The 20,181-nt window shown below is 40.3% G+C and overlaps 1 protein-coding gene across 13 annotated transcripts in view; it reads right to left on the reverse strand.

The window, feature by feature from the left end:
• The window catches only part of LOC105468800 (p21 (RAC1) activated kinase 1), a 149,126-nt gene that overhangs the window by 85,309 nt on the left and 43,636 nt on the right, over positions 1-20,181 (reverse strand). For 4 of the 13 annotated variants that reach the window (XM_071075344.1, XM_071075341.1, XM_071075343.1 and 1 more), the window contains exon 1: positions 346-544. The exons of 5 other annotated variants lie outside the window; for them this stretch is intronic. The gene's annotated coding sequence lies outside the window, so the exon portion shown is untranslated. Of the gene's footprint in view, positions 1-345; positions 545-20,181 lie in introns of those variants that run through there. 4 more of the 13 variants (XM_011719170.3, XM_011719167.3, XM_011719176.3 and 1 more) reach the window with 3 other exon arrangements.

Below are 20,181 nucleotides of genomic sequence, written 5' to 3' on the forward strand. Positions count from 1 at the left end.
AGGCCAGCGACTAAGCCAAAGCAGAGGAAAGCACCACCTTGGCCACCAAGTAGAAGGTGGCTTGCAAAGGAGCAGAGCTTCTGAGGCAGAGCAGTTCCCCAAAGGCGCAGCTTCCCCTTCACACCCTTCCCTGGGCAGAGCTCTGATTCCAGTGCAGGCCTAGCCCTGGGTGGGCTCATCTAAAGGTTCCACCCTCAGCCCCTTCTCTCATTTAGGTCCCTTAAGGTAAGAGGAAAGTAAGACACCCCTCAAAATCTACTGGATCCCGTGTCACCATTCTCCGAAAGCCGGAGATCCCCCAGAACCCGGCCCAGCTAGGGGAGCCCCAGGCAGGGCCGGCATTACCTGGTGGGAAAGGCTGGCCCCGGCATCTCTGGAGATCGTTTCCGTCGCAGAGCCGCACCTCTACCTGCCCAGCCGGGTACCCACAAGGCCCCTGTTCCACCGGCTCCGCTCGATTTGGCCGGGCTGGGCTCCTGGCAGCTCAGCCGCCAGCTCCCGAGGTGCAGCACGCTCGCGCCCTCGCAGGGCGGCAGCGAAGGCGCCGCGTCGGGGTTGGCGAAACAGAAGGGGCGGGGGAAGAAAGGAGGGAAGGAGGCGGGAGGAAGCCGCGCGCTTCTCCTTTTCTGCAAAGCAGAGCTGAGGGCGGGGAGACGGCTATCTTCTCACCGTCTCAGCTATTCTTCCCACCCAGTCTCCAGCAGGAGGTAATTTCTCTCCAGGGCCAGGTTTTCCAGGGCTTGTCAGAATCCTGTGTGAGCTCCAGAGTCAAGGAAGACAACCAGAGCTCCTCTGTGCCTTAGTTTCTACAGCTGAGTATAGAGGAGTCTCTTCTAGGATTCCTCAGGTCAGACCTAGGATTCACATTAGGCCTCAGGGAAAGAGATACACCTCCCCCCTCCCCAAACGTGCCAGGTTCTAATTCTAATGCTCCCGGAAGAACGCTAGGTGGGCCCCTATAACTGCTTCTAAGCAAAGAAAGCTCAGCAGCTGCAGCTGCTACATCATCATCATCATTATTATTATTATTATTATTATTATTATTATTATTATTTTGAGACAGAGTCTTGCTGTGTGCCCAGGCTGGAGTGCAGTGGTTGGATCTTGGCTCACTGCAGCCTTGACCTTCCCCGGGCTCAGGTGATCCTTCCACCTCAGCCTCCCAAGTAGCTGGGACTACAGGTACCTGCTACCACACCCCGTTATTTTTGTATTTTTTGTACAGATGGGGTTTGCCATGTTGCCCAGGCTAGTCTCAAATCCTGTTCTCAAGCAATCCTCCTGCCTTGGCCTCCCAAACTGCAGATTACAGGCGTGAGCCACCACACCTGGTCAATGCTACCATTTATTAAGAACTATCGTGTACCAGGTACTTTATAAATGTTATGTCTCTCTCAAAACAACCTTATGAAGTAGGCACTATACCAATTCACATATGTCAAAACGGAGGTCCAGGGAAAATGTCCAGGGCTCATACAATATTTTTTAACCAACTATTGTGTATCAGGCATTGTGATGGAACCTGAGCTGAACAACACATTATAGAACATTTACCAACATGGCCCAGACTAGTAGTGCCTCCCAATTACTGAAACAATAAAACACACCTTCACACATTTGCAAATGCTCCCTAGGAGGTAGTATTACCTCACTCTGCCCCCTCCCAAACCTTGCTCTTAAGAGGCATGACAGAAGTCAGATTATGTGGTGTCTTTCGGGTCATAATTAGGAGTTAGGCTTTTGTTCCAAGTTTTATCAGTGGGAAGGCTTTGAAAGGTTTGAAAACAATGACAAACTCTAACTTACATTTTTTAAAAGATCACTGGCTGTTCAGTGGAGAAAGGGGGTAGGAGTGGAAATAAGAAACAAGATAATAAATTCTCTCAGAGGTTCAAGCAACAGAAAATGGTAATGATTTAGACTAACATATTGTAAGATAATGTAAAAAGAAGCAAGCATATTTTCTAAAGACACAGCTTGGAAGAAGCAGCAGCAGAACTTGGTGGAAAACAGAATATGATGGGTGAAAGAAGTCAGTGACTTCCCCAAGACCACACATCTGGTAAATACTCAGGAGTTCAAGGCCATCCTGGCCAACATGGTGAAACCCCGTCTCTACTAAAAATACAAAAAATTAGCTGGGTGGTGGCGGGCACCTGTAATCCCAGCTACTCGGGAGGCTGAGGCAGGAGAATCCCTTGAACCCAGGAGGCGGAAGTTGCAGTGAGCCGAGATCGCACCACTGGACTCAAGTCTGGGCAACAAGAGCGAAACTCCATCTCAAAAAAAGAAAAAGGAAAAAAAAAAAAGAATTGGTCAATAATAGAGATCCGGAGAGTTGCTGTAGTCTGAGGATTCAGCTTCAAAGTCATTTTAAGATTTTTTTTAACCCCACACCATGTCCTTCATCCCAATTTACACAGGGTGAATGAGAGCCAGAAGTAGTCCTCTGCCTTAGACACAGCTTTTCAAACTAATAATCAATAATCATAGCAACTTATCTTACTCAACTTCCCACTCCATTCAGCATCCCCTTTGGATGGTCTTCCAGGCTTTTCTAAAATACATGCAGGAATGAGGAGCTCACTTTCCACTAGCACTATGAGGCAGTGTTTCCTCACATTCAGCGAGGTGGCTCTCTGTAAATTTCTAATTCTGCTCCAGGAGCAACGTCCTCCAGGGCAGGTCACATTAAAGGCTTGCAACTATGTATGTATGTAAGCTAAAGTGCCCCTCCACTTTCTCTCTTCTCCAAGATAAATACTCCCAGTTCTTTTACTCGTTTGTTCATTCAACAACTATTTAAGCATCTTGTGCAAGTCACTGGTGATAGACACATCAGTGAACAGAACCACATCTTCAAGGAGTTGATAATTTTATGGTTTAGTATGGTGGCTTTCAATTCCCCCGTCCACCAGAATAACCTGGAAAGCTTTAAATATGTGTAAATATACTAGAGTCCCAGCAGAGATTCTGACTTGGTTGGTCTGGGATGTGGCCTAGGCAATATATTTTTATAGATATAACTATATTGATATCTACTGGAAGACTGAGTTACTATAAAGCTACAGTGATAATGACAAAGTGGTATTAACGAAAAAAACAGATAAACAGATCAGTAGAATTGAAGTAAATAGCCCAAAATAGACCCATACAAATGTGGTTAACTGACTGTAAAAGAGAAAAGGAAATTCAGTGAAGAAAGGACAGTCTTTTCAACAAATTGTGCTAGGACTGGACATCCACATCCAAAAAAATGAACCTAGACACAGACTTTATGCTTTTTACAAAAATTAACTCAAAATGGATCACAGACCATTGCATTTGCAAAATGCAAAACTAAAATATCTAAAATATAATGTAGGGGAAAATCTAGATGACCTTGGGTTTGGCAATGACTTTTTAGATACAGCCCCAAAAGCAAGATCCATGAAAGAAAAAAATTGACATGTTAGACTTGATTAAAATTTAAAATTTCTGCAAAATACAGTGTTAAGAGAATGAAGAAACAAACCATAGACTGGGAGAAAACACATCTGATAAAAGGCTTGTATCAAAATATACATAGAACTCTTAAAACTCAATAAGACGTGACCCAATTAAAGAAAAAAAAAGCTGGGCAAAAGATCTGAACAGACACTTCACCAAGGAAGATATACACATGACAAGCGTATGAAAAGATGCTCAGCATCTTTTATCATTAGAGAATCGCAAATTAAAACAACAATAAGGTATTACTACACATCTATTAGAATAACTAAAATCCAAAACACTGACACCACCAAATGGCAATAGGGATATGCAGCAACACGAACTCTCTCATTCATTGCTGGTGAGAATGCAAAATGGTACAACCACTTTGGAAGACAGTTTAGGAATTTCTTACAAAGCTAAATACAGTTATGTGTCACTTAATGACAGGCATATATTCTGGGAAAGGTGTCATTAGGTGATTTCATTGTTATGTGAACATCACAGAGTGTACACATACAAACCTAGATGGTACAGCCTACTACACACCTAGCCTATATGGTATAGCCTACTACTGCTCCGAGACTACAAACTTGTATAGCATGTTACTGTACTGAATACTAGGCAACTGTAACACAATAGTATTTATGTATCTAAACATACATAAACATAGAAAAAGTACAGTAAAAATACACCATAAAAGATTAAAAAACAACAACAACAAAAAAAACAGTACATCTGTAAAGGGCATTTACCATGAATGAAACTTGCAGGACTGGAAGTTTCTCTGGATGAGCCAGTGAGTGAGTGGTAAGTGAATGGGAAGGCCTAGGACATTATAGTACACTACAGTAGACTTTATAAACTATGTTTAGACTGCACTAAACTTTAATTTTTTTTCTTTCTTCAGTAATAAATTAACCTTAACTTCCTATAACTTTTTACTTTAAAACTTTTTAATTTTTTAAAAACATTTTGACTTGGCTGGGCACAGTGACTAAAGCCTGTAATCCCAGCACTTTGGGAGGCCGAGACAGGCGGATCACAAGGTCAGGAGATCGAGACCATCCTGGCTAACATGGTGAAACCCCATCTCTACTAACAAATACAAAAAAAACTAGCCGGGCGTGGTGGCGGGCGCCTGTAGCTACTCGAGAGGCTGAGGCAGGAGAATGGCATAAACCCAGGAGGCGGAGCTTGCAGTGAGCTGAGATCCGGCCACTGCACTCCAGCCTGGGCAACAGAGCAAGACTCTGTCTCAAAAAAAAAAAAAAAAAAAAAATTTGACCCTATTGTAGTTAATACTTGGCTTAAGACACAAGCACATTGTACAGCTATACAACAATATTTTCTTTATAGCTTTATTCTAATGCTTTTTTGTATTCTTTGTAGCATTATTATTATTATTATTATTTTTTTTTTTTTTTTTTTTTTTTGAGATGGAGTCTCACGCTGTTGCCCAGGCTGGAGTGCAGTGGCGCAATCTCGGCTCACTGCAAGCTCCGCCTCCCGGGTTCCCGCCATTCTCCTGCCTCAGCCTCCTGAGTAGCTGGGACTACAGGCGCCCGCCACCTCGCCCGGCTAATTTTTTTTTGTATTTTTAGTAGAGACGGGGTTTCACTGTGGTCTCGATCTCCTGACCTTGTGATCCGCCCGCCTCGGCCTCCCAAAGTGCTGGGATTACAGGCTTGAGCCACCGCGCCCGGCCTTATTATTACTATTATTATTAGAGACAGAGTCTCAACTCCGTCACCCAGATAGGAGTGCAGCGGCATGATCTCGGCTCACTGCAGCCTCCACTTTCTGGGTTCAAGCAATTCTTATGCCTCAGCCTCCCGAGTAGCTGGAATTACAGGCATGTGCCACCATGCCCAGCTAATTTTTGTATTTTCAGTAGAGATGGAGTTTCACCATGTTGTCCAGGCTGGTCTCCAACTCCTGAGCTCAAGCTATTCACTTGTCTCGGCCTCCCAAAGTGCTCGCATTACAGGTGTGAGCCACCACGCTTATCTATTTTTATTTTTTACCTTTTAAACTTTTTGTTAAAAACTAACACATAAACACACACTTTAGTCTAGACCTACACAGGGTCAGGACTGTCAATATTAGTGTCTTCCACCTGTACATCTTGTCCCACTGTCAAGATTAGTGTCTTCCACCTCTACATCTTGTCCCCCTGGAAGGTCTTTAGGGGCAGTAACATGCATGGAGCTGACATCTCTTATGATAACAATAACTTCTTTTGAAAGACCTCCCAAAGGACCTGCCTGAGGCTGCTTTACAGTTAACTTTTTTTATAAGTAGGAGTACACTCTAAAATAACAACAAAAAGCATAGTAAATATACACACCAGTAACAGAGTCATTTATCATCATTATCAAGCATTATATAATACATATAATTATGTGTTCTATACTTTTATATGACTGGCAGCACAGTAGGTTTGTTTACACCAGCATCTCCACAAACATGAGTAATATGTTGCATTAATATGTGATGATGGCTATATCATATGTGGTCCATCACTGACTGAATCATCATTATGTGATTATAGTATTCCTAGGTATTTACTCAAATGAGTTGAAAACTATGTTCACACAAAAACCTGCTCATGAATGTTTATTGCAGTTTTATTCAGAATTGCTAAAAACTGGAAGTGACTGAGATATCCTTCAAGATTGAATGAATAAACTGTGGTATGTCATACAATGTAGTATTATTCAGTAAAAAAAGAAATGAACTATCAACCCACAAGAAGACATGGAAGAACCTAAAATGTAGATTTCTAAGTAAAAGAAGCCAGTCTGAAAAGGCTGATTCCAACTACATGATATTTGGAAAAAGGCTAAACTATAGAAATAGTAAAAAGATGAGTGGCTGCCAGGTATTTGAAAGGTTGGGGTTAACGGTTAAGGAATGAATAGGTGAAGCACAGGGCATTTTTAGGGTATAAAACTATTCTGTATGATACTATAATGATGGATACACACACTATGTATTTGTCAAAACCTACAGAACTATACAACCCAAAGAGTAAACCCTAATGTAAACTATGTACTTTAGTCAATAATAATGTATCAATATTGGTTCATCAATTCTACATTAATGAGATGGTGATAATAGAGGAAACAGGGAGAGAGGGATTCTGCATTTTCTTTTTTTTTTTTCTGAGACAGAGTTTCACTCCTGTTGCCCAGGCTGGAGTGCAATGGCGTGATCTGGGCTCACTGCAACCTCCACCTCCCCAGTTCAAGCAATCCTCATGCCTCAGCATGAGTAGCTGGGATTACAGGCACACGCCACCATGCCTGGCTAATTTTTTGTATTTTTAGTAGAGATGGGGTTTCACCATGTTGGCCAGGCTGGTCTTGAACTCCTGACCCTCAGGGGATCTACCTGCCTTGGCCTCCCAAAGTGCTGGGATTACGGGTGTGAGCCACTGCGCCCAGCCGGATTCTGCATTTTCTACACAATTTTTCTTCATGGAAACTAAAACTCTAAAAAATAAAGTCTATTAAAATAAAAAAATCATCAAGCCAAAAAAAAAAAGAAAGACATACAAGATAAAGTTCATCTTCCTTTTTATTAGATTCATTACACATAAAATTACTCTGACAAATTGCTATAAAGATTTCTAAGTACTTTCAATTTCTACGCTTATCCCATTGTGGGCTAGGAACAGTTCAGACTACACTTTCAGTAATGATGATCTAGAGTACCCTCCACTAAATAGAGTTCTGTTTGCAATGATCCTCTTACTGCCTGGTACCCCGAGGGGAACATGATACTCTAAGTGTAGTCTGTCCCCTGCAAAACATAGTGGAACTATCACCTCCTTTAACTGTACTTAATACTTCCAATAATTCAGCCTGAAGTTGCATTAGATTTTTATCCACTGCAATGCCTTTGGCTGACATTGAGCTTCAGCAGCCAAAACCACCATTTTCATAAGAATAGCATCATGCTAAGTCTCCTCCAGCCTGCCCATATGTTGCCATTTCTTTTGAGACTTAAAATGCAGAACTTTGCTGTCTTCCTCCTAAATTTCATCTTGTTGGCTTCAGCCCATCATTCCAAGCTCACTCATCTAAATATTAGTTTTCTCTTTCAGTTTTTGTCACCTACAAAGCTAATAAGCATGCCATCTCTTCAAACATTTTTCAAACATCTGTCATGTGCTCTTGCCTGTTCCAGGTTTTGAGGATTAAAGATGACCTAGAAATGGCCTACGTTTCGAGGAAATCACCACTAATAGGGGAAGTTGGCAAATACAAAACTAAAAAGTGCTACACTAGAAAAATGACTGAACAAAATAAATAGGATCAGGTAGACAAAACAACAAAACGTCTATGTACAGTATTAGGCAGAACCACTAATATCTTCAGCAGGAACGATCAAATTCAGACATCATCTATTTTAGATTTCAGTTCTGAATAACCAAATACTGGTTTGGTTACCAAAGGTTAACTGGCTGGCTAATACACTGTCTCTCTCTTTCAATGGTGGGTGCTGCTATAGGAAACTTGGCTAAGTTTAGTTCCTTCTGATGAAATACAATACTTATGAAATTGAGGCATACTGGTAAGATGCCAGCAGTTTTATTTATTACTAACAGAATCAAATGAGGTAAAAGCAACTTCAGAGATGACTCTGTACATTCAAAGAAATTAAATCTTGGAGATCTCAAATGACTTGCTGAAGTTACACAAGTTAGCAATTAACATATTTTAAGTGCAATAACTCCTTTCATTTAAATAGTCCTCTGGTTTTCAAAGTAAATAATTAACAAATTATTCTTATAAGCCATGGACCTTGGCCAGCAATGTTTTGTCTCTGTAGTCATCTTAAGCCTAACCAGGCCTTTTTAAGTCACTTATCTCTCCTCTGTAGGCATATGAGTTAGCAACTCCTGCTAACTCTATTATAAAAGCGAATGATCAATAATCATTCAAAAATTTGGTTTTGTTTGGAGACTACAGCTTTCAATCTAATGGTTTATAACTGATGAACAGTGTGACTGAAGTGCCTAAAAGATTTGAAAATGATTATTTTTATTGGGTTCTTTAGAAACCACAAATAACTTTTAAAACAATATGTGTACTAAGTGAAAATTATAAATCTCCTGACACAACCAGTTAAATGTACAAGGAAATCAGTCAACAATGATGATGCTGGATTTAAAACAACATCTGAAATGACATTTTTTCTTGTAGTGATTAGATGGTAAGGCCAGTTGCCTGTTAAGGTCACTTTCTGTGGAGTATACTTTCAGTAATGATGATCTAGAGCACCTTAGATCTTGATATGAGGTAGAGTATAAAATAAATAATAATAGTAGCTTACAAAAACACTGTAAAGAAACAAGCAAAAGAAAGATGAAAATGAAAAAAGGTACTAATAAATCTATTTAGTGGCAGTCAGTCATAAGTCAAAGCAACCAGTCATAAGTCAAAGCATACTTGAATTTCAAACAAGGCAAAGAAGTGCAGAGAAGGGAGACATTAATTATACCTGCAGAACTAAGAAAAGCTTCGTGGTAGAGGCAGTATTTGGGTTGGTATTGAAGAAGGAGTAAAATTTTCATAGCAATATTGAGATTTCCCTTGAGTGAATCACAAAAACAAAGGGCCAAAGGAGTAAAAAGTATGAGTGGTTTAGGAAACAGTAAATAATTTGGTCCTTCTTGGAAATAGTAAATAATCTCATCATTCATTCACCACTTATTGAACATATTCTACATGCCAGACACAATGCTCGTCACTATGGATGCAAGGATGACATGACCTAGTTCTTACCCTCAAAAGGAAAAGCATTTTTAAAGACAATAGGAGACAAAGCTGTGTCACTGATTGTCAGACTTAATAGGTCAAAACTCTGTTCCCCCTTCAGGTGTTTCCTCCCCCCACCCCTCAATAAATGGCAATTCTACTCTTACAGTTGCTAAGCCAAAAATCTGATTCATTTTTTACTCCACTTTTTGTCTATCAGCACCCACAAGCATCCATCAGCAAATTCTATCAACTCTACCTTCAAAACAGATCTATGGTCCAACCACTTCTCATCACCTTTACTGTTATCACCTTGGTCCAAACCATCAGCAATTTTTGTGTACAACAGTGGATCTCAATAGTGGGGTGAAGAGGAGTTGGGGAGGGGAGGACAGATTTGCTCTGCTCCCCAGGGGATATTTGGCAATGTCTAGGGAAATTTTGGATTATAACAACTGGGTAAGTGCTACTGGCATTTAGTAAGTGGGAGCCAGGGATACTATTAAACATCCTAGAATGCATAGTATAACCCCCTCACAACAAAGAATTATCCTGCCCAAAATGTCAATAGTGCCATTGTTGGGAAACTCTGACCGAGAATATTACAACATCCTTCTTAACTGATCCATTCTTGCCTCCCAGGGTGATCTATTTAAAATATGTCACAGATCACATCACTCTCTTCTGCTTAAAATCTTCCAGTGGCTTCCCCAATCTCAGTGGAAAAGCCAAAGTCCTTACAAACACATACAAGGCCTTATATGATCTTACCTTCCTCTACCTCCTCCCCTCATCTTACCCTGGTACTTCACTGACCTTATCTCCAACTTTTCCCCACTTCACTCACTCTGCTCCAGGCACCAAGGCTTTCTCCAACAGGCTATATACACTCTCTCCTCCAGGCCTTCGTACCCTATGGTGACTATGCCTGAAAACATATTTCCCCTCAGATATCCATATGGCTTATTGCCTTCCTTCAAGTCTCTGCTGAAAGATCACTTTATCAGATAATTCTTCCCTAACCATTCTTTATAAAATGATTTAAAAATCTCCCTCTACTCTATATTAGCACCCTTTATTCCACCCTATCCTGCTTTATTTGTATTCTGGCACGTATCATCAACTGACATTTATTTGCCTATTGGCTGGCTCCCTCCAATCAACATATGCTCCACAAGGGCAAAGACTTTGTCTTTATCTCCAGACGTCAGAACTATTCCTTGCAAACAGTAGGTGATAGATAAGTAATGGCTGAATGAAGGAATGAATGAATAAATGGAGCTAGAAAGACCAGTCAGAAAAAAACTACAGAGAATCCTGAAGGCTAGGAAAGGAATGTGGATGCAGTCTTAGAGTGACTTAAAGTAACTGTCCAAGAGTTTTCCTCTCATCATGTCATACAAATCACCTTTTGCCCTTCTGACCAAAAAGGGAGACAGGGGAAGGGAGGAAGAAATGGAGAATTCTATAAGAACATTATAATAATCAGAGGTATCTAATAATGAAATGGACAATCTCTGAGGTATTAACATTGCCAAACAACCCCTCAGCAGGGAAGATACAGCAACAAGTTACTGCATAATCCCATAAGTTTTCGTCCCTTTGCCTATCCTTTAGGACCCAACTTAAATGTCACCACTTCTATGAAGGCTTCCTATAATCCCTCAAACAGATTTAATGACTCCTAAATATGGCCCTTATAGAAGTCTTCCCAAACACTTATCTAATTTACAGAAAGCATTTGATAGTATTTCTTTTTATCTCTAGACTGGAAAGGTAGTATTTATCTCCTCATTTACTACTATATCTCCAGCCCAAAAATGAAGTAGCTCCAATAAAACACAGGCACCAGCACACATTTTTATAAAATCATACAGAGTACAAATACATTTTTTAAAACCATATTAAAAAGTCACTAAAGGCAGGGCACAGGGGCTCACGCCTGTAATCCCACCACTCTGGGGAGGCTGAAGCGGGTGGATCACCTGGGGTCAGGAGTTTGAGACCAGCCTTGCTAACATGGTGAAACCCCATCACTACTAAAAATACCAAAATTAGCCAGTCGTGGTGGCGGGCACCTGTAATCTTGGGAGGCTGAGGCAGGGAGAATCACTTGAACCCGGGAGGCGGAGATTGCAGTGAGCCGAGATCGCGCCATTGGACTCCAGCCTGGACGACAGAGCGAGACGTCGTCTCAGAAAAAAAAAAAGTCACTAAAATCAAATGACTTTAAAATCCCTAATCAATATCCATTCATCCCTTCATCCTTGCCAATTTTGCCAACCCTAATTTTATCCAGGAAAGTAATGAGACAATTAAACACTCATTTTCCCAGCCTCCTTTAAAGTTGGGCATGTCCCTGTGACAAAGTTCTAGTCAGTAAGTTTCTAAGGATTCTGGGGAAATGGTTGCTTTAATTATAAAATAGAACACAGGCAGAGTGCTAATTCTGCCTTTCCACCCCTTTCTTCCTTTTTCAAACATTCTTTCTGGAGCTGCAGTAGCCTCGTAACCTTGAGGTCATAAGTACAAGAGTGGAAAGCACACACTCGATGGCAGAGTGGCCGAGTGGAAAAGGCTGGCAGCGTACAAAAACAGAAGGAGCCTGGGTTCTAAATGGTATTGTATCCCATCCTATACAAGCAACCAATACCCTCCCTCCAGAAAATTAATTCCTATATTTTAAATCACTGTTAGGTTTTCTACTACTTACGGCTGAAAATATTTCTAATTGAGACAAACAAGAAGCATACTAGAGAATCAAGAAAAAGATGCTTCTTACTAGTCTGAAACATTGATTCCTTATTAGCCACTGGTCTCTAACCATAAATAAATTCCTCTTATTAGCATGAGAATGAAAAAGATCTGAGCAAATTAAGACAATACTAGGTAGATATGAAAGGAAGACTGAGAATATTCTTCACAATTTGATACGTTCCCAATAAGGCAGGCAATCACTCTTTCCAAGTTCTTTAAAAAAAAAAAAAAACAGAATAACAGTATAACCTGTCTACTTCAAAAATGGCTTTCAAGTTGCTTACAAGCATAAATATGTATACACACACACACACACACACACACACACACATATCCCTTAGGACAACAGTAATCATCAATGGAATACAAGTAATAAAGTAGGAGACAATTACAACATAGTACCAACACTCCATGCTTTGCAATTCATGACCAAATTTTGCTCTGAGCATCCTGGAAGCCAAAACCAAAATTTAAGAGAAAAGGGTGAAACTCAAACTAATACTCATTGTCTCATGAAGGAAATATTTCAGTGTTGTTAAGGGACAACCATTATTAAAGTAGGGGTTGAAAAATTCTACAAAAGGCCAAATGGTAAATATTTTAGGCTTTGCAGGCTCTATCATCTCTGTCTCAACAACTCAACTCTGTCTTTGTAGCACAAAAGCAGCCACTGACAATATGTAAATGAACGTGTGTAGCTATGTTTCAACAAAACTTTATTTATAAAAACAGGCAATGGGGCCAGATTTGTCCCACAGGCTGTAGTCTGATGAACTCTGACTCAAAGGATTCTTAGATGTAAGCACCAGATTCTGAGTCTGGTGAAAATCAATTTAAAATCTGAGTCTAATGAAAATCAATTTACTGAAAGAATATTGGGTGGCTCACAAAATTTGGTGAAGGTTGGAAAAATAGGCTTAAGGCTAAACTTCCAGAATAAAGCACAAAGTTACACTGCAGAACTAGTCCAATGAGGAAACCACTGCAGCTACTTCTGATCATTACATGCTAGAATGGGTACCACTGTCACTTCTGTATCAAGAATTCAACCTCTGTACAGCAACCACAAGCAACAATGCCACTTCAGTGCCAGGAACCCAACCTTGCTGGGGATGCTATTGCCTCTGCCATCAGAAAAAGAAAGTTAGTTTCCCATTACGTTCTCTCTCATGTCTTTAAGTGCTAAATCCAAGTGTGGTCTGGGCATATCGGATTGGATTGGTGAAACCTAGGTCACTGCCTATGCCCCAGAAGCAAGGACGCCTGGGAAGCAAGTATCTAAATTATCTCCTTTAGGGAATTGCATATTTGCCCCTAATGAGACTCATAAAATGGGGAACACAAAATACTGCACAGTAAAAACAAATGTTCCACTCTAAAATCTTGTAACTAACACTAACAAACTAAAAATGTTCTATCTCTTCAAAAAGGGGACAATATACAAAGTTTTATCAGTTACTACACTCCAGCATTAAATTCTGAGGAATGTTTCTCTTATTTGTTGGCGCTTTAAGTACCGGGTACTATTTAAATCCTGGTGCCTTTCTTCAAGCTATTACCACTGCATAGAACACACTTATCTCCCGTTATTCCCTTCTTTTTCCTCCAAAACTTTTAATCTTCAGGTGTCATCTCCTCTAACTTGCCATCTCTGATGCAGTCCTCACCCAATGACTTGAGTAGGTCCTTCACCTTTAAGATCTTAGAGCACCTCATAAAAATGCGTATCACTAACCACAGGTGTCTTGTATCTCCAGCCAGACTATATGTCCCCTTGTTTATGAAATGCTTCGTTCATCTCTGTCCCCTCAGTACTTCATACAAAGCCTAGCACATAGAAAGCTCTCAATAATTACAACTACTGAACCCAAACAAATCTAAAAAATAAAAACATTACATATCTTTTGGCTCAGCCGCCCAATTTCTCTTTGTCTTGTCCTGATTCATTTTATTCCCCAGGATACATACTTGTTTACAAGGCTGTTTTAAACATCTGAAATGCTGCAGGAGCACAAGTGGCTTTTTTTTAAGTGATAATAAATAAGTCCTTTATAAACTCAAAAGTAGCTGAGGTCCACTGTGTCATCGAAGTAGAAGACAATTTTAATAGGCATACACACCCCATTTTAAGGACACCTGGACTCCAAAAACTTCACACACACGCTTTTGCTTTTGTTTTTTTAATAAAATTCCAATCTACTAAAATCTGTCTTCTCATTTTAATTAAGTTTGGACTCCAACTATGGTGTTCTACTAGGTCAGCCAAGGTTTCTAGAAAAGAGGCAGCTTCTGTAAGAATTGACAGTTGTAAAGAGCTGCATTTATGTGGTAACTAATAAAGCACATTCATACCCATTATCCAATTTAATTCTTACATACCCTCCTTTGAGATTTCTCCTCAGAAGCAAGGCCCAGCCCCACGGCTATCTCTGTGGCACCCTCCTGGACCACTCCTACCACAGCCACCATTATCTTCTGCCACATATACATTTGTTATAACTCTTTTCAATTAAACTAATTATCTGTATCTATCATCCTTAGTGAATTATAAACAGCCTGAGGGAAGGGACAGGCCTAGCACAGTGTAAGGCATAATAAATGCTCGATAATTATTTGCCAAAGTGAGTTAAGAAGAATAGTTCATATTTCTGTTTAAATAAAGTAGAAACTGAGTTGACTTTCCCAAATTATCCTAGCTAAAACTATAAAATCAAGATATTCTTAGTGCAGTGGCTTCTGCCTATAATCCTAGCTACCTGGGAGGCTAAGGCAGGGGGATCACTTGAGCCCAGAAGTTCAAGGCTACAGTGGGGTATGATCACACCACTGCACTCTAGCCTGGGTGACAGAGCAAGACCCTGTTTCTGAAGAAGAAAAAATACTCCTGTGTTCAAGGAATCTTCCCACCTCAGCCTCCCAAAGTGCTGGGACTACAAGCTTGAGCCACTGCACCAAGCCCATTCTTGACTCTCAATTGAAGGCCTTTGGTTTTTTTTTGTTTTTTGGTTTTTTTTACATACCACACAGCCCTCTCCTAAGACTGGTTAAGAACAAAGGGAGTCTCAGACTAGGAGTCAGATGTCTTTGTTTTCAGACAAGCCACTCAACTTCTCTGAGTACCAATTTCCTTATTTGACAAATGGGAACACCACCACCATCTTTTTTTCTCTAATCACAATATGAAGGTTACATAAGATAATGGGAGTAAACATAGCTTTAGTGTGAAATTATGGCATATACTAAGCCAGGGACAATGCTTAGGTTGATGACTCCAGCCTCCCACTGTTGGTGACAAAGTCAAAACCAGAGTCAACCCTACAAGAATCATATCACTTAACCTAACAACAGCCCTTTAAAAATTGGCTTTATTACCCTCATTTTACAGATAAGAAAACCAGGACACAGAGAGCTTAACACTTGCCAAAGCTTATAAACCTAGTAAATTTCAGAGTTGGAATTAGAAAATTCAGGTTCATCACATTCTAAGGAGTTTTCCATGCTGTTCTCCAAACAATTATAAAATAAAAGCTTTCCTTCCTCTTCAGTTTCAATTAGCACCAGGCAGATGGAATAGTGCTAATCTTAAATTGGGAACATTCTACTGTGTCTCAGGCCAAATCAAAATAAGAGTTAGCCTTGTAGGTAAGTACACCTTGATTCAACCCCTGTGGAGGCAAAAATTGAATCTGTATATTAGAAAATATTCTGATCTCAATTTAGAAATTGTTTTAATGAGACTGAAAACCTGACAGGAAAAGCAAAAATGAGCAATCTTTTTTAAAAGAAAAAAAACCATTCAGTGCTATGATTATGAAACACAAAAGAGCCTAGGCTTTGAAATCAGACAGTTCAATCTCGGGGTAGAAAAGAAAACCTAGACAAAGCCCTGGAAGAATGAAAGAGCAGAACAAAAAAAGTTCAAGGTGCTGCTATGGCTGGAGCAAATGGGGTTGGTAGTGGGATCTAAAGAAATACAGCCTCCTATCTTTCCCTTCCTCTCTAGAAACCCTCACATGCTGCAAGGAACCTAGCCTGTGATGATTCTCACAGAGCCCCAAAAAGTGCAGACTGGTAAGTCACTGAGAAAGTCTAAAACCCTCCTTTGCTGACACTTCAGCCTAAGTGTCTCTGTAGAGACAGACTGAGGGTCTCTACAGGGATAGGCTGTCAGGAGACACATGTCACAATGCTGGCCTTCAGACAATTTGGGGCAGGCTTTTTTAGTAGGATGATGTCACTACTATTATTTGCAGTTTTAAATACCTATACTTCTGTAGCTAGGAATTATTTTATTTAGGATGAGAATGTAGATAATTTTTTAAAGACATATTTGGAATTTACCAAAGAGGAGAATAGTGTGAATGTATCATTTTCTCAGAAAGAGCTCTGGCACAGGGCAGATATCTAGACCCAAGGATGCCAGAGTCCAAACCCTTTCTTGTAGTCAGAGCCTCTCAGACCTCACTGGGACCTGTGAATGGACTTCAAATGAAAGCAACGATTCACTACTGTGGTAACTTCACCACCCAAAATTCATTCCTTGACAAGTTCCATCAGCATTCCCTGAGTGTCTACTAAATGCAATGCCCTGTGTTGAGTGCATTCAAGGAGCAGCCAATGAATCAGGGGCAACAGACTGTAAACAGCTGATTGTGAAAAGAGAGAGAACGAAGTAAATACTCCATCAGAAGTAGAAAAAAAGGGGACTGTTTATAACTACAGAGGTCAGAAAGGTTTCACCAGTTAATTCCTTCCTCTTACGGTTATCTTCTTCATTGCATTCAGGCTCTGACATCCATAGCAGACATCTGAACTAGGACTCTGAGGAATCTTATCAGACAGTGAAGAGAGTTAGCTAAGCCAGACAGAGGAGAGGATAAAGGCAAAAAGGCAGAGTAGTAAATGTACTGGGGTATGTCTAAGGAGTAGCCAGTGGCCATAACTGGAGTGCACAGTATACCAAGGAACTAATAAGAAATGAGGAAGAAAGGTACCTTTGGGTCAGATACTAGAGGTCCTTGAATGACAGCCCAAGGAACTTAAAATTTATTCTCTAAGCAAAAGGGAACTATTACAATGTTTTTAAGCACAGAGTGGCATGATTTGACTTATATTTTAGAATGATCACTCTTGCAGAAATGTGAAAGGTATAAGAAGATTGAAAGCAGGGAGATCAGTTAGGAGGCTTTGTGTTATAATAGTCTAGTTAAGAGATGATGAAGGCAGCCCAACACTGTGGTCAGACCCAACCAGGGTGAGTCCAACAGGAGCGGGAGAAAGAAGAGACAAGTAGTCTAGCGAGAAGAATCAGAACCCAAGCAAAGTGAAACGAGCATCCACATTTGGGGCAGGGAGGTAGACTGGTGTGGAATATCATAGTCTGAGTATAGCAAGGAAGTCATCCGTATCAGGAGAGAGGGGTGCCCTGGTGAAGTCTGTCAGAAGCCAACCACAGTTAAGAAAGAGTTGTCATGGAAGAGCACCCTGGTATAGGGTACCAAAACCCAAGCAAGATAAGGAGGGCATCCACACAGTGGGGAGAGCTTGTGATGGGGGTGTCAGAACCTCATTTCCTCATTATGTCTATGAGAAGGCCTGGGAGCAGCAATGGCCCAATAACAATGAGCATTATCTAGGAACCAGATTTTGGATTCTAAATGCCATTTAACACTAAAAAATAAACAAACAAAAAAACACAAACAACAACAACAACAAAAAAAAAAACACCAGGATTCCTTGGCTCGTATAGAGAAAGTACAAGATGAACCTAGAACGTCTTATTGGGCTAGAAAGCAAGGAAGGGGTCAAAGAATGACAGGGACATATCAAAAGTTGACAGAAGCCAACCTGAATGGGGCTCCTACTGGCCAAATCAGAGAGAATTTGAGCACCAAAACAAATGATGCTAGCAATAGATTATTACCCATTAAATAAAATGAGTCCATACTGATATAAATAACTAAATAACTGAAAGTTTGGCAAGGAAAGGGATATTTACATAGTACCGCCTACAAAATACTTATTAATTATAAAAGAGAAAAGAGTAACTTCACAGTGAAGAAGGCTGGTAGACACCATCTTAAGCAAGATGCTGAAATGAACATCAATAGTCATGGGACAAACTAAAACCACCACCATCTAAAAGGATGCAATGAAATGAATACAGCACCAGTTCTGTAATATTTACTGCCAAAGATGCATAACGTAAGGCTGGTGATGACATTCTATAAAACACCTGCTATATCTGATATTCTACAAAATAATTGGCCTGTAATCTTCCAAAGTGTCAAGGTTATCAAAGTCAAGGAAAGACCAAGGACACTAAAAAGATATAGCTTCTAAATGTAACATGTGATTCTGAACTACATTCTTTTGCTATAAAACACAGTTGGACAATTAGCAAAGCTTGAATGAGTGTGAGGAATAGATAATAGTAACCTAACAGTGTTTATTTCCTTATTTTTATGGTTGCATTGTACTTACACAACCATCTTATTATGTAGGAAATAATGTGGAGTTGATGGAGGGTCATGTCAGAAACTCATTCTCAAATGACCCAGAAAAGCTAAGCTTGATATCATTTTTTAAATTATTTTAATAAAAACAAAACAGATGGTGAAGATCTAGAAATACAGCAGTAGCAGTGGGAGTAGAGAAGAAAGGTATTTTTCCAGGGTCACAGAGTGAAGTTAAAGGTAAGACTGAAACTAGACTCCTTCTGAACCTCGTATTTCCTTCCTGCTATATAGAGCTTGTGTGGTGCCAAAGAAAATACTCTTCTAAGAATTAGGTTACGTGTCTGGTAGTGATTAAATATTGGGGGATATAGAAAAAAAAAAAAGAAGATAACAAGTCTTCAAGTGAGTCAGGCTGAGGTTTACAGGACATCAGGTTTTTGGTGAGGAAAAACATATTCCAGACTCCCCCATTTGATGAGAACAAAGTTTAATGACCTCAAATGTTCTTCAACACTGAGATAATGACCTTGTTAGTCCTTGTTCCCATTTTGGCCCAGTCCTATGAGTGTCCGAATAACCAGTGACTAAATTAGTCTCAGACCTACTGTCTCCTCCAAAGTCTAGTACTGTTTAGACAGTGGGAACAAGCTGTGGCTGTCAACAAAAGCAAATTTTATCCTTTCTTAAAATGGACCACTGTGACCCACACTATCAAGACCTTTTCAAAACAAGTGCGATAGAGGAAAACATCTCTTTACCAAAAGGCAGCAAAAATATAATAGAAAGAATATGAACTCTAGAGTTAGATCCAGTTGTAATTGCTGACTGTGCCCCTTGGGCTGATTATTCAATCTCTTTGAACTGGAATTTCCTCCTCTCTTAAATGGGGACGAATAATTGTTGTGAAGTGTTAGGAAAAGAATCTTTTTTTTTTTTTTTTTTTTTTTTTTTTTGAGACGGAGTCTCGCTCTGTCGCCCAGGCTGGAGTGCAGTGGCACTATCTCGGCTCACTGCAAGCTCCGCCTCCCGGGTTTAAGCCATTCTCCTGCCTCAGCCTCCTGAGTAGCTGGGACTACAGGCGCCCGCCACCTCGCCCGGCTAATTTTTTTTTTGTATTTTTAGTAGAGACGGGGTTTCATTGTGTTAGCCAGGATGGTCTCGATCTCCTGACCTCGTGATCTGCCCGTCTCGGCCTCCCAAAGTGCTGGGATTACAGGCTTGAGCCACCACACCCGGCCGGAAAAGAATCTTTAAAGTACATATCAAATGTGCCAAAAACACAGTAGGTGTCTAAAATGTAGTAATTTATTTCAGGGGTCCCCAGCTCCCAGGACCAGTACCATGGCCTGTTAGGAACTGGGCCTCACAGCAGAGGGCGAGGGAGCAAAGCTGAGCTCCAACTCCTGTCAGATCAGCGGCAGCATTAGCTTCTCATAGGAGCACAAACCCTACTGTGAACTGCACATGAGAAGGATCTAGGTTGTGTGTTCCTTATGAGAATCTAATGATAAACATAATACATTTGAATCATCCTGAAACCACCCCCACCCCCACAAGCTCAGTCCATGGAAAAAATTGTCTTCCCTGAAACCAGTCCCTCATGCCAAAAAGGTTGGGGACCACTGATTCATTTAGTGCATTTTTCCTACATTATTTGCAACATTTTGCTAGTATTTACATTATCTCCACTATTTTACAACATTTACAAGATAATTTGCACTTCTGCT

The sequence above is a fragment of the Macaca nemestrina genome, chromosome 12, assembly GCF_043159975.1.
Source record: "Macaca nemestrina isolate mMacNem1 chromosome 12, mMacNem.hap1, whole genome shotgun sequence".
In the NCBI taxonomy this organism is placed as follows: domain Eukaryota; kingdom Metazoa; phylum Chordata; class Mammalia; order Primates; family Cercopithecidae; genus Macaca; species Macaca nemestrina.